Raw genomic sequence first — 13,031 nt, 5'->3', positions numbered from 1 at the left:
AGTTCACACATTCTTCTGTATCTTATTTATTTATTTATTTAGAGTCTCACTCTGTCGCCCAGGCTGAAGTGCAGTGGCGCGATCTTGGCTCACTGCAACCTCCGCCTCCCGGATTCAAGTGATTCTCCTGCCTCAGCCTCCCAAGTAGCTGGGATTACAGGTGCCCACCACCATGACCAGCTAATTTTTGTATTTTTAGTAAAGATGTATTTTTAGTAGAGATGAGGTTTCGCCATGTTGGTCAGGCTCGTCTCAAACTCCTGACCTCAGGTGATCTGTCCTCGTTGGCCTCCCAAAGTGCTGGGATTACAGGCGTGAGCCACCGTGCCCGGCCTCTTCTGTGTCTTTTTAAATAGCTGTACAGCATTTCACTAAATGGATGTACCATATATTGATGAAAATTATCTTGTGACATGCTAAACTTTTTTTCTCTTTTCTAAAATAGCAAATTGATAAACATCCCCATACCTGAATGTGAACATCCATGCTAGTTTCCTCAGGAGAAAAAAATAATAATCCTAGAACTGCTTAGTCAAAAAGGGATAAAAGTTTTTCTTCTTTTTAATGTTTGTGTTATCTCCAAACTGTAGTCCAGAGAAGTCATTTCTCCTCCTGCCAGCAGTGTATGAGTATGTGCTCAGCCTCCCACCTGTCACCATGTTCAGAACCTTCACCAACAATCATCCCCTTCTAAACCACTTGGATCTCTTTATCTTCTCTCTAAAAATGTTTGGAGTCCCCTCCCTTACAAAACTTCAATCCCAGTTTACCCACAAGTTGCTGCCAGGATGGTTTACACAGCCAGCCTCCACTTCCTCCTAAGCCTCCTGTAATTGAACTTTTGTCTCCACTGACCATCTCTTATGGTCACCTGTGACCTCCTAATTACCATCTTCATTGGCTTCTTACAAAACTTCTCTGAATGTAAAAGTTCTCCAGCTGGTACCCAACACAGAGTAAGTCCCCCTGTCTCTGTTCCCACAAGTTTGAGGTCAGACTGTGTGAACTAGGTTAAGGAATTCACATTTTGCCCCAAGGGCCAGTGAAGGGCTTTATCAGATGTGGATTATAGGTATTTCTGTCACCATAGGGATTAGAAGGGAGGTGTGTAAGTCTGTTTTCATTGCTAAAAAGAAATACCTGGCCGGGTGCAGTGGCTTACGCCTGTAATCCCAGCACTTTGGGAGGCTGAGGTGAGTGGATCACGAGGTCAAGAGTTCAAGACCAGCCTGGCCAAGATGGTGAAACCCTGTCTCTACTAAAAATACAAACATTAGCCGGGTATGCTGGTGGGTGCCTGTAATCCCAGCTATTCGGGAGGCTGAGGCAGAAAACTGCTTGAACCCGGGAGGCGGAGGTTGCAGTGAACCAAGATTGTGCCTCTATACTCCAGCCTGCGCGACAGAGTAAGACTCCATCTCAAAAAAAAAAAAAAAAAAAAAAGGGCAGAGCTTTATTAAAAAGTTGTAGACAAGCCAGGTGTGGTGGCTCACACCTATAAATCTAGTGCTTTGGTAGGCTGAGGTGGGAGGATCACTCGAGCCCAGGCATTCGAGACAAACCTGGGCAACATGGTGAGACCCTGTCTCTACACATTTTTTTTCTTTTTTTTAAAATTACCCAAGTAAGGCCAGGAGTGGTGGCTCATGCCTGTAATCCCAGCACTCTGGGAGGCCTAGGCTGGCGGATCACCTGAGGTCGGGAGTTTGAGACCAGCCTGATCAACATGGAGAAACCCCTTCTCTACTAAAAATACAAAGTTAGCCAGGCGTGGTGGTGCATGCCTGTAATCCCAGCTAATCGGGAGGCTGAGGCAGGAAGGAGAATCATTTGAACCTGGGAGGCGGAGGTTGCAGTGAGCCAGGATCACACCATTGCACTCCAGCCTAGGCAACAAGAGCATAACTCCACCTCAAAAAAAAAAAAAAAAAAAAAAAAAGCCAAGTATGGTGGCTTGTGCCTATACTAACCAGCTACTCGGAGGGCTGAAGAGGAGAATTGATTTTTTATTTTTTTCTTTTTTCTGAGATGGAGTCTCACCCTGTCACCCAGGCTGGAGTGTAGTGGTGTGATCTCCACTCACTGCAACCTCTGCCTCCCAGGTTCAAGTCATTCTCCTGAATCAGCCTCCCGAGTAGCTGGGACTACAGGTGCCTGCCACCACATCCAGCTAATTTTTGTATTTTTAGTAGAGACAGAGTTTCACCATGTTGGCCAGGCTGGTCTTGAACTCCTGACCTCAAGTAATCCGCCCGCTTTGGCCTCCCAAAGTACTGAGATTACAGGCAAGAGCCACTGTGCCTGGCCAGGAGGATTGCCTGAGCTTGGGAGTTTGAAGCTGCAGTGAGCACCACTGCACTGCAGCCTGGTCAACAGAGCAAGACCCTATCTCTAAAAAGAAAAAAGAGGGCTGGGCGCGGTGGCGCACGCCAGTAATCTCAGCACTTTGGGAGGCTGAGGCAGGTGGATCACTTGAGCTCAGAAGTTCGAGACCAGCCTGGCCAACATGATGAAACCCCGTTAATACTAAAAATACAAAAAATTAGATGGGTGTGGTGGCGCATGCCTGTAATCCTAGCTACTCGGGAGGCTGAGGCAGGAGAATCGCTTGAACCTGGAAGGCGGAGGTTGCAGTGTGCTGAGATAGTGCCACTGAACTCTAGCCTGGGTGACAGAGCGAGACTCTGTCTCAAAAATAAAAAAATAAAAAAAAGGAGAAAAGAAAGAATTGCAGAAAAGTATAAAGAAAAAATAACCATTATTCCTACCATCCAAAATGATTAATATTTTGGCATATTTGCTTCCAGTTTTTTGTTGTTGTTGTTGTTTGTTTGTTTGTTTTTGAGGCAGAGTCTTGCTCTGTCATCCAGGCTGGAGTGCAGCAGTGCGATCTCAGCTCACCTGCAACCTCCGCCTCCCGGGTTCAAGCAATTCTCCTGCCTCAGCCTCCCAAGTAGCTGGGATTACAGGTACCTGCACCACACCCAGCTAATTTTTGTATTTTTAGTAGAGACGAGGTTTCACCATGTTGGCCAGGCTGGTCTTGAACTCCTGACATCAGGTGATTTGCCTGCCTTGGCCTCCCAAAGTGCTGGGATCACAGGAGTGAGCCACCGTGCCCGGCCAGCTTCCAGCTTTTTTCATGGATATACTTTGGTTAAAATAACAGAAAATGTGGGCTGGACTCGGTTGCTCATGCCTGTAATCCCAGCACTTTGGTAGTCCGAGGCGGGTGGATCACCTGAGGTCAGAAGGTCAAGGCCAGCCTGGCCAACATGGTGAAACCCCGTCTCTACTAAAAATAAAAAATTAGCGGGCTATGGTGCAGGCACCTGTAATCCTAGGTACTCGAGAGGCTGAGGCAGGAGAATTGCTGGAACCCAGGAGGCAGAGGTTGCAGTGAGCCAAGATTGTACCACTGCACTCGAGCCTGGGTGACAGAGTGATACTCGGTCTCAAAAAAAAAAAAAAAAAAATTACAGAAAATGTTTATAGATATGCTAAAATAAATCCATGCTATGCAAATGTGGCTAACATCTAGCCAAGCTGGACTTTGGCACTTACCCCTGGGCAGACCTGACAGCATGCTGGGCACTGATCAGCCACGAGTCTTCAACATGAGGGTCTCTCCAGGGTGCCCTTTCTCCAGAGCCTTCATCTCAGGTAGAAACAGCAGCAGAGGCCTACGGATGTGAACCAGCTTGTCTGATCTGCAGTGAGGAGGGGTGTAAGGAGTCATCGTTACACAAAAAATAATCGGAAACGGGACAGGTAACAGGTCATTTCACTACACTGGGGCACTGGAAAGAGAGGGCAGGGCCTGTGTAAGGGCACCTGGGCCCAGGGGTGGAGTCAGCTCCGCACACACTTTCTCTCCCAGCAGTGCACTCACTTACTCGCTTACTCGCTTACTCAGTCACCTATTCAGGTGATACTCTCTGATGCCCGCTGTGTCCTTGCCCTCTTGCTAGGTCTGGGAACATGGCAAACATGATGGCCTTCGGTCTAGCAAACGCGGGCAGTCAGCGGGATCCATCCTGACAGGTGAGATGCACAGAGAAGAGCCACCTGCAGGTGTGCAGTGGAGCCCAGAGTGGAAGCGCAGCTGCTCAGGATTGAGGGAGGTCAGGGCAACTCGCTTGAGGAGAGGACATTTGCACTGGGCTGTGAGAAAGGAGCATGCTTGCCAGGAGGAGAAGACACGTTAAGGCATTTGAGGCAACACAGGTGATGAAAGGGCGGAAGGTGCAGGGGCAGATGACCTGGGTCTGAATCCCAGCTCTGCTGTTTGTTGGTTCTGTGACCTTGGGGAAGTCATCTTCCCTCTCTGAGCCTCTGTTTCTTCAATGGGAACTAGAAGGAAGGTAATAACAGTTTTACTGTCAAGAAAACAGAAGAGCCCAGGCATAGTGGCACACACCTGGAAGCCCAGCACTTTGGGAGACTGAGGCGGGAGGATGGCTTGAGCCTGGGAGGTCAAGGCTGCAGTGAGCTATGATTGCGCCACTGCACTCCAGCCTGGGTGACAAAGCAAGACCCTACCTCTAAAAAGGAAAGAAGGAAAAAGAGAAAGAAAGCAGAAGGGTCCCGCAGGGGTGAGATGGCAGCACGGCAGGACAAAGAGTGTGAGTGTCCCCGGGCAGAGGAAGCACACGCCCTGCATGCTGGAACGGACACTGGGGAGCCACAAGGGTTGGAGCATGGCTGGAAGGGAGGAGAGAGAGGTGGGAACTGACAAAGTGTGACTAGATTGGGATACTGGTTCTTCCACCACCTCCATCCCTCCCGCAGGGAGGCTGGAGAAGACGGGAGAGGAGGGAGAGTCCAGCTTGCAAACTTACCCTTTGAGAGCCTTCACTTTCCTCTGAAATGGCAAAGGAGATTTAAATTCAGGACTGGATCCAGTCTGACTTCAGTCTCCTCATTCAATAAAGGAACAACATATTCTGTTGCTGATGGCCCCTCAAAGAGCCCTCTAAGGGCCAGAGGCCTTGCGCTTCCTGTTGTGGCAGGGCAGTGGCAGTGGCAATGGAGGTGGCAGGAAGGGAGGGCACACCTGGAGCTCCCAGGAGGCAGGGGGGATAGGCTGAACAGGGGCCTCCGAGGTGCAGAGGCCAACCAAGCCGGGGGGCCTCCATGCAGGCTTTCCAAAAGTAGATTCTCTGACTTGGGGAATGCAGGAATGGGGACTACAGAACTACCTGATACTCCCATTTTCTAGCTGGGCCTAGACCCAGGCCGTTCTAAGCCTCGTTTTCTCCAAATAGAAACAGAATATAATAAACACCTCAACTCTGGATGCCAAGATGCAAATGAAATGCGAGGGTTTGTGAGGCCCTGGGACCTGGCCCTGCTCCTGCCCCCTCTGCCACCTCACCAGCTCCCAGCTCCCTCCAGCTCCTGCTCAAGCACCGCCCTGCCTCTGCCTTGCTCATTCTGTGTGCTGTGTGGAATGCTCTTCTCCTGACTGGCTCCTTCCCACCACTCAGGCCTCACTCATCTCCAGGTTGCTTCCTCTGAGAGGCCACTCCTACGTCAGGGTCCACAGATCCTCTGTGGCTTGTTACTTTTCCTTCATAGCCCTTGTGCTCTGAAATAATTGCTGACTTCCATTTTGTCCCACTGTCCTTTGGGAGGGCCAGTTTCCTGGAGACAGCAGCTCCATCTTGTCCACTGGAGTAGTCCCAATGCCCAGGATAGTGCCCGGCTTGGGCAGAGGCACTTGGCCAGTTCTGCTGAATGAATGGTTTGGCACAAATGACCTTTTTACAATTTTGAAATAATTTAAGATTCATAGGACATTGCAAAAACATTACAGAAAGGACCTATGTACCCTTAGTTTCCCTCAAATGGCAGCATCTTGTTTAAAACCAGAAAATTGGCATTGTTACAATGTACAGATTTTACTAGTTTTACATGCACCTATTTGTGTGTGTGTGTGTGTGGTGTGTGTGTAGTTCTATAAATTTCATCACATGTGGATGTGTGTAGCCCACACTATGATCAAGATACAGATCTGTTCCATCAGTGCAAACATCTTACTTATGCTGCCTCTTTAAAAATCATGCCACCCTTGCCGGGCGCGGTGGCTCATGCCTGTAATCCCAGCACTTTGGGAGGCCGAGGCGGGTGGATCACGAGGTCAGGAGATCAAGACCATCCTGGCGAACACAGTGAAACCCTATGTCTACTAAAAATACAAAAAATTAGCCGGGTGTGGTGCCCGGCGCCTGTAGTCCCAGCTACCCACGAGGCTGAGGCTGGAGAATGGCATGAACCTGGGAGGTGGAGCTCGCAGTGAGCCAAGATCACGCCACTGCACTCCAGCCTGGGCCACAGAGCGAGACTTCGTCTCAAAAAAAAAAAAAAAAAAAAAAAGTCATGCCACCCTCTTCCCACCCCCTATTTTTTTTTTTTTTTTTTTTTGAAATGGAGTCTTGCTCTGTACCCCAGGCTGGAGTGCAGTGGCATAATCTTGGTTCACTGCAATCTCCGTCTCCTGGGTACAAGCGATTCTCCTGCCTCAGCCTCCTAAGTAGCTGGGACTACAGTCAGGTGCCACCATGCCTGGATAATTTTTTTTATTTTTTATTTTTTGAGACAGAGTTTTGCTCTTGTTGCCCAGGCTGGAGTGCAGTGGTGCGATCTCGGCTCACCATAACGTCTGCCTCCCTGGTTCAAGCAATTCTTGTTGCCTCAGCCTCCTGAGTAGCTGGGATTACAGGCATGTGCAACCACGCCCGGCTAATTTTGTATTTTTAGTAGAGACGGGGTTTCTCCACGTTGGTCAGGCTGACCTTGAACTCCCGACCTCAGGTGATCCATTGGCCTCGGCCTCCCAAAGTGCTGTGATTACAGGCATGAGCCACCGTGCCCAGCCTTAATTTTTGCATTTTTACTAGAGACGGGGTTTCATCATGTTGGCCAGGCTGGTCTTGGACTCCTGACTCAAATGATCCTCCTGCCTCGGGCTCCCAAAGTGCTGGGATTACAGGCATGAGTCACCACGCCCGGCCAATAGTCAGTATTTTTTATTTTAGTTCTTTTAATAGGTGTGTAAAAAATTCCTCATTGTGTCTTAATTTACATTTCTGCAATGTTAAAGGTGTGGAACGTATTTTTGTGAGTACATGAAATATCTCTTTAGTAAAATGTATGTTGATCTTTTGGGCTTTTCAGAGTTTTTTTTTCAGCTTTCTCAGGTTGAAATTGAGAGTTTTTATATATCTGAGATGTGAGTTATTTGTCAGATATGTGGCTGCAAATTAAAAGTTTTTAATCTTGATAAGGGCCAATTATAGATTTTTCTTTGATGGATTGTTTTTGGTGTCATGTCTAAGACCTTTACACCTAGCCCTAGATTTTCACCCGTTTTCTTCTAAAAGTTTTCTAATTTTATGTTTTACCTTTACATCTATGACCCATTTTAAGTTAATTTTTGTGTAAGTTGTGGAGTTTATTTGTTGAAAAGACTATCCTTCATTGAATGTTTAAAAATCAGTTGGTTATACTTGTGTGGGTGTATTTCTGGGTTCTTAATTCTGTTCCATTGATGCATTTCTCTGTCCTCTGCAAATACCACATTGTCTTGACTAATGCAGCGATGACAATAAGTCTTAACATCAGGGACAGTTGATCTTCCCACTTTATTTTTTTTTCTTCTCCTTCTCCTCCTCCTTCTCCTCCTCCTCCTCCTTCTTCTCCTCCTCCTCCTCCTTCTCCTCCTCCTCCTCCTTTTTCTTCTTCTTCTTTCTTCTTCTCTTCTTAAAATCAAGTACAGTTGATCTTCCCACTTTATTTTTGCCACCTTCTTCCTCTCCTTCTCCTTCTTCCTTCTTCCTCCTCCTCCTCCTCCTCTTCTTCTTCCCTCTTTTTCTTCTTCTTCTTTTTTTGAGACAGGGTCTGCCTCTGTCACCCAGGCTGGAGTGCACTGGCATGATCTTGGCTCACTGCAACTTCCACCACCTGGCCTCAAGTGATTCTCCTGCCTCAGCCTTCCAAGTAGCTGGGACTACAGACATGTGCCACCATGCCCGGCTAATTTGTGTTTTGTTTTGTTTATAGAGACGGGATTTTGCCACATAGGTTGCCCAGGCTGATCTCAAACTCCTGAGCTCAAGCAATCTGTCTCCCTTGGCCTCCCAAAGATTACAGGCAAGAGCCACCATGCTCAGCCTATTCTTGTTTTTCTTTCTTTTTTTTTTTTTTTGAGACAGAGTTTCGCTTTTGTTGCCCAGGTCGGAGTGCAATGGCACGACCTCGGCTCACTGCAACCTCCGTCTCCTGGGTTCAAGCAGTTCTCCAGCCTCAGCCTTCTGAGTAGCTGGGATTACAGGCATCCACTACCATGCCCGGCTAATTTTTGTATTTTTAGTAGAGATGTGGTTTCACCATGTTGGCCAGGCTGGTCTTGAACTCCTGACCTCAGGTGATCTGCCTGCCTCGGTCTCCCAAAGTACTGGGATTACAGGAGTGAGCTACCACGCCCAACCTATTCTTGTTTTTCAAAATTGTTTTAGCTACTCTCATTCCTTTGCCTTTTCATATACATTTTAGAATAAGCATATCTGTTTTTTTTTTTTTTGTTTTTTTTTTTTTTTTTTGCTTGTAGAGACAGTTTGAGACCAGCCAGGCTGGCCTTAAGTGATTCTCCCACCTCTGCCTCCCAAAGTGTTGGCATTAGGCCAGACGTGGTGGCTCACACCCATAATCTCAGCACTTTGGGAGGCCGAGGCGGGTGGATCACTTAAGGCCAGGAGTTCATGCCCAGCCTGGACAACATAGAGAAACCCAGTCTCTACTAAAAATACAAAAAGCTGGGCGTGGTGGCCCACACTTGTAGTCCCAGCCATTTGGGAGGCTGAGGCACGAGAATCTCTTGAACCCGGAAGGCAGAGGTTGCACTGAGCCAAGATCGCACCACTGCGCTCCAGCCTGGGTGACAGAGTGAGAATCTGTCTCAGAAAAACAACAACAACAACAACAACAAACCCACAAAAACAGGGCCAGGCGTGGTGGCTCATGCCTGTAATCCCAGCACTCTGGGAGGCCGAGGCAGGTGGATCACTTGAGGTTAGGAGTTCAGAGCAGCCTGGCCAACATGGTGAAACCCTCTCTCTACTAAAAATACAAAAAATTGGCTGGGCGCAGTGGCTTACGCCTGTAATCCCAGCATTTTGGGAGGCGGATCACCTGAGGTCAGGAGATCAAGACCATCCTGGCCAACATGGTGAAAACCCGTCTTTACTAAAAATACAAAAATTAGCTGGGCGCCGGGCGCGGTGGCTCAAGCCTGTAATCCCAGCACTTTGGGAGGCTGAGACGGGTGGATCACCAGGTCAGGAGATCGAGACCATCCTGGCTAACAGGGTGAAACCCCATCTCTACTAAAAAATACAAAAAACTAGCCGGGCGAGGTGGCGGGCACCTGTAGTCTCAGCTACTCGGGAGGCTGAGGCAGGAGAATGGCGTGAACCCGGGAGGCGGCGCTTGCAGTGAGCCGAGATCCGGCCACTGCACTCCATCCTGGGCGACAGAGCGAGACTCCGTCTCAAAAAAAAAAAAAAAAAAAAATTAGCTGGGCATGGTGGCGTGTGCCTGTAGTCCCAGCTACTTGGGAAGCTGAGGTGGCAGAATCACTTGAACCCAGGAGGCGGAGGTTGCAGTGAGCTGAGATCACACCACTGCACTCCAGCCTGGCGACAGAGCCAGACTCCGTCTCAAAAAAAAACAAAAACCAATCAGACAAACAAAAAAATCAGCTGGGCGTAGCGGTGTGTGCCTGTAGTCCCAGCTACTCAGGAGGCTGAGGCAGGAGAATCACTTGAACCTGGGAGGCAGAGGTTGCAGTAAGCTGAGATCGTGCCATTGCACTCCAGCCTGGGTGACAGAGTGAGACTCCATCTCAAACAAACAAATAAACAAACAAGAACAATGACAACAAAAAACCAAAGTGTTGGCATTATAGGCTCGAGCCACGGTGCCCAGCCTATGCATGTCTGTGTCTTAAAAAACAGACAACAAACCCTTGCTGAGATTTTGATAGGAATTGCATTAAACCTACAGATTGAGAAGACATGCCACCTTCACTATGTTGAATATTCCAATCCAAGTACATGGTTTGTTTCCACGTATTTAGGTCTGACTTCTTTCATTAGAGTTTTGTAGTTTTCAGCATGCAAGTCCTGCACGTTTTGTTAGATTTAGTCCTAAGTATTTCATTTTTCTTTGAGCAATTAGAAATAGTGTTATTGTGTTTTAAGCTGGGCGCGGTGGCTCACCCCGGTAATCCCAGCACTTTGGAAGGCTGAGCCAGGCAGATCACTTAAGTTCAGGAGTTCAAGACCAGCCTGGGAAACTATATGAGACCCCATCTCTACAAAAAAATACAAAAAATTAGTAGGCTGTGGTGGCGCATGCCTCTGGTCCCAGCTACTTGGGAGGCTGAGGTGAGAGAATCGCTCGAACCTCGGAGTCAGAGGTTACAGTGAGCCAAGATCATGCCACTGCACTCCAGCCTGGGTGACAGAGACTCTGTCTCAAAAAAAAAAAAAGGTATTATTGTGTTTTAAATTTCGGTTTCCATGTGTTCGTTGCTAGTACATAGAATCAATTAATTTTTTTCTTTTTTTTTTTTCAGACAGAGTTTCACTCTTGTCGCCCAGGCTGGAGTGCAATGGCGCAATCTTGGCTCACTGCAACCTCCGCCTCCCGGGTTCTAGTGATTCTCCTGTCTCAGCCTCCCGAGCAGCTGTGAGTACAGGCGCCCGCCACTATGCCTGGCTAAGTTTTGTATTTTTAGTAGAGACAGGGTTTCACCATGTTGGCCAGGCTGGTCTTGAACTCCTGACCTCAGGCGATCCTCCTGCCTCAACCTCCCAAAGTGCTGGGATTACAGGTGTGAACCACCGCGTCCAGCAGAATCAATTAATTTTTTTATGTTGATATTGTACCTGTGACCTGAACTCATTTAGTCCTAGGAGTTTTTTTGTAGATTCTTCAGATTTTCTACCTAGATTTTCATCCTATCAGCTATAAATTGGGAATTTTATTTCTCCCTTTCCTTACATATTAGGCATTTATTTGCCTAATTTTATTTCTTTTTCTTGCCTTATTGTGCTGGCTGGGTCTTCCAGTACAGTGTTGAACAGGAGTTGTGAGAGGAGACAGCCTTGCCTGGTCCCCATCTCAGAGGGGAGGCCTCTAGCCTTTCACTATTAAGTATGATGCAAGCTGTAGGGGTTTCTGTAGATGTTCTTTATCAAGCTGAGGAAGTTAGCTTCTATTCCTAGCTTGTTGACAGTTTTTATCATGGATGAGTGTAGAAGTTTGTCAAAAATTTTTTTGCATCGACATGATCATGTGATTTTTCTTTAGCATTTGCAAAATATTGTAAAAAGCTTGGAACCTTCCCGATCTTACAATTTTCTCAGACCTATGGGGCCCTAGGAGCTCAGATGCTACCGCTGTTCTAGTCCATCTTGTACCAGTGTGCTCCAGGGAATGTAGCCTGAGCCCTCCACCTGGCCAAACTAGCCAAATGCGGGAAATGCCACCGTATAGATTCTTGGAGCTTTACAATGTCCATCGTCATAGCCAAGCCTCAGTGAAGCCCCACGATAGATTCCTGTTACCTTTGACATGGACTTTACCACATTTATTCGACCACAGAGCTCTTGTTTTGCACAAACCCTGTTAGGGCCTCACTGGACTTTCTCAGAAACACACTTAGAGAACTATTTTACTGATCTTGTCCCCTCTTTGCAGATGATCCAAAGACTGGAAAGAGAAGTGCCCTGACCAGGGCTCTGGTTAGTGGCATCACAGACACAAGGTCGCAGGTCTCCTGACTCCAGCCCACTGTTCCGGCTCCAGACCACACTGCTGTGACACGCTAACAAGTCAGCCAACATTCCTCATCACCAAGCTGGTCTCTTTCATGGCTCCCGGGCACTCTATCCCCACTGAACCTGGGTCCAAGGGGTACAATTCTTCCTAGTTTCAGTGGGGTTGAAGGGTGGGCAGTATGAACACAGGCCTGGCCAGTAAACGGATCTGATGTGGGCACACAACCAAAGTCAGCCTGACAACACTCGATCCCCAAAGGTGATGCTAAATTAGAGGAAACTGAGCAAGGGCTACCAAGCGCTACTGCGCAGAGAAAAGCAAGGTTGCAGGCCGGGCACGGTGGCTCGCACTTTGGGAGGCCAAGGTGGGAGGACCGCTTGAACCCAGCAGTTCCGAGACCAGCCTGGGCAGCACAGTAAGACTCGTTCCCATTGGAAAAACAAAACAAGTTTTCCTCATGACAGGCCTGAGCCCCCTGATCCAGTCAGGACAGAAGAACCTACCTTGAGATTCATTTTTATCTATTTATTTTTTGAGACAGTCTGCTGTCACCTAGGCTGGAGTGCAGTGGTGCAATCTTGGCTCACTGCAACCTCTACCTCCTGGATTCAAGCAATTCTCCTACCTCAGCCTCCCGAGTAGCTAGGGCTATAGGCTTATGCCACCACACCTGGCTTATTTTTTTTTGAGAGTCTTGCTCTGTCACCCAGGCTGGAGTGCAGCGGCACGATTTCGGCTCACTGCAAGCTCCGCCTTCCGGGTTCACGCCATTCCCCTGCCTCAGCCTCCCAGGTAGCTGGGACTACAGGTGCCCGCCACCACGCCTGGCTAATTTTTTTTTTTTTTTTTGTATTTTTAGTAGAGATGGGGTTTCACCATGTTAGCCAGGATGTTCTCAATCTCCTGACCTCGTGATCCGCCGGCCTCAGCCTCCCAAAGTGCTGGGATTACAGGTGTGAGCCACCGTGCCTGGCCTAATTTCTTTGTATTTTTAGTAGAGAAGGGGTTTTACCATGTTGGGCAGGCTGGTATTGAACACCTCACCTTAAGTGATCCACCAGCCTCGGCCTCCCAAAGTGCTGGGATTACAGGCGTAAGCCACCGCGCCTGGCCTCTACCTTGGGATTCAAATCACAGGAGACCAATAAGTGACTTTTCCCTCAAACCAATTAGATGGAATCCTG

The 13,031-nt window shown here is 48.1% G+C and overlaps 1 protein-coding gene across 11 annotated transcripts in view; it reads right to left on the bottom strand.

The window, feature by feature from the left end:
- NOP16 (NOP16 nucleolar protein) overlaps positions 1 to 13,031 on the bottom strand; it is a 274,193-nt gene that overhangs the window by 139,909 nt on the left and 121,253 nt on the right. Inside the window, exon 1 of one of the 11 annotated variants that reach the window (XM_050793297.1) lies at positions 12,320 to 12,329. The exons of the other annotated variants lie outside the window; for them this stretch is intronic. The gene's annotated coding sequence lies outside the window, so the exon portion shown is untranslated. Of the gene's footprint in view, positions 1 to 12,319; positions 12,330 to 13,031 lie in introns of those variants that run through there. 11 annotated transcript variants of the gene reach the window in all.

This window comes from Macaca thibetana, chromosome 6 (genome assembly GCF_024542745.1).
Source record: "Macaca thibetana thibetana isolate TM-01 chromosome 6, ASM2454274v1, whole genome shotgun sequence".
Taxonomy (NCBI): Eukaryota; Metazoa; Chordata; class Mammalia; order Primates; family Cercopithecidae; genus Macaca; species Macaca thibetana.
Note: the sequence above shows the minus strand (reverse complement) of the source record. Positions and strands in the feature narration are given on the sequence as shown.